Source organism: Meleagris gallopavo, unplaced genomic scaffold (genome assembly GCF_000146605.3).
Source record: "Meleagris gallopavo isolate NT-WF06-2002-E0010 breed Aviagen turkey brand Nicholas breeding stock unplaced genomic scaffold, Turkey_5.1 ChrUn_random_7180001933318, whole genome shotgun sequence".
Classification (NCBI taxonomy): domain Eukaryota; kingdom Metazoa; phylum Chordata; class Aves; order Galliformes; family Phasianidae; genus Meleagris; species Meleagris gallopavo.
Window position 1 is genome coordinate 1 of NW_011195351.1, and position 582 is coordinate 582.

The 582-nt window shown below is 66.2% G+C and overlaps 1 non-coding gene across 1 annotated transcript; it reads left to right on the forward strand.

The window, feature by feature from the left end:
• Positions 1-195: 195 nt before the first annotated feature.
• Positions 196-359, forward strand: LOC116217748. Its single transcript, XR_004162426.1, has one exon. It is a non-coding gene; the product is annotated as a U1 spliceosomal RNA (small nuclear RNA).
• Positions 360-582: the final 223 nt, after the last annotated feature.

The following is a 582-nucleotide window of genomic DNA, read 5'->3' on the forward strand; positions in this document are numbered from 1 at the left end:
GACGGGAGCGCAATAAACCAGGAACGGAACGCTCGTGGAGCCCCGTGGAACTTGCGTGGGCCTCAGCGCGGGCTTGGAGAGGAGCGCGGCTGTTGGGCGCGAAGCGGGAGTGGGGAGAGTGGTTGGGACGCCGGTCGCCGCGCGGTGCGGGCTGGTGGCGGGGCGGTGGGGAGCGGGTCGGCGGGAGCAGAAAGCATACTTACCTGGCAGGGGAGACACCATGATCAGGCAGGTGGTTTTCCCAGGGCGAGGCTCATCCCCTGCACTCCGGGTGTGCTGACCCCTGCGATTTCCCCAAATGCGGGAAACTCGACTGCATAATTTGTGGTAGTGGGGGACTGCGTTCGCGCTCTCCCCTGGTTTTCTGGTCCAATAGCAGATGGTGATTGCTGATCTCTGCCCTGGAGAGCTGTGGCTGAGTTACTACTGCTGGCGGCTGTCGCGCTGCAGTCGCGGCGTGGCTCGCGCGCTGCCGTATTTGCATAGCCCCACCCGTTTGTGCTGTACGCCCCGCCCCCAGCAGCCCCGCTCTGCGCTCAGCGCGGTTCCGAGCGCTGCCGGGGACCGAAGTGCCTCGCGGTG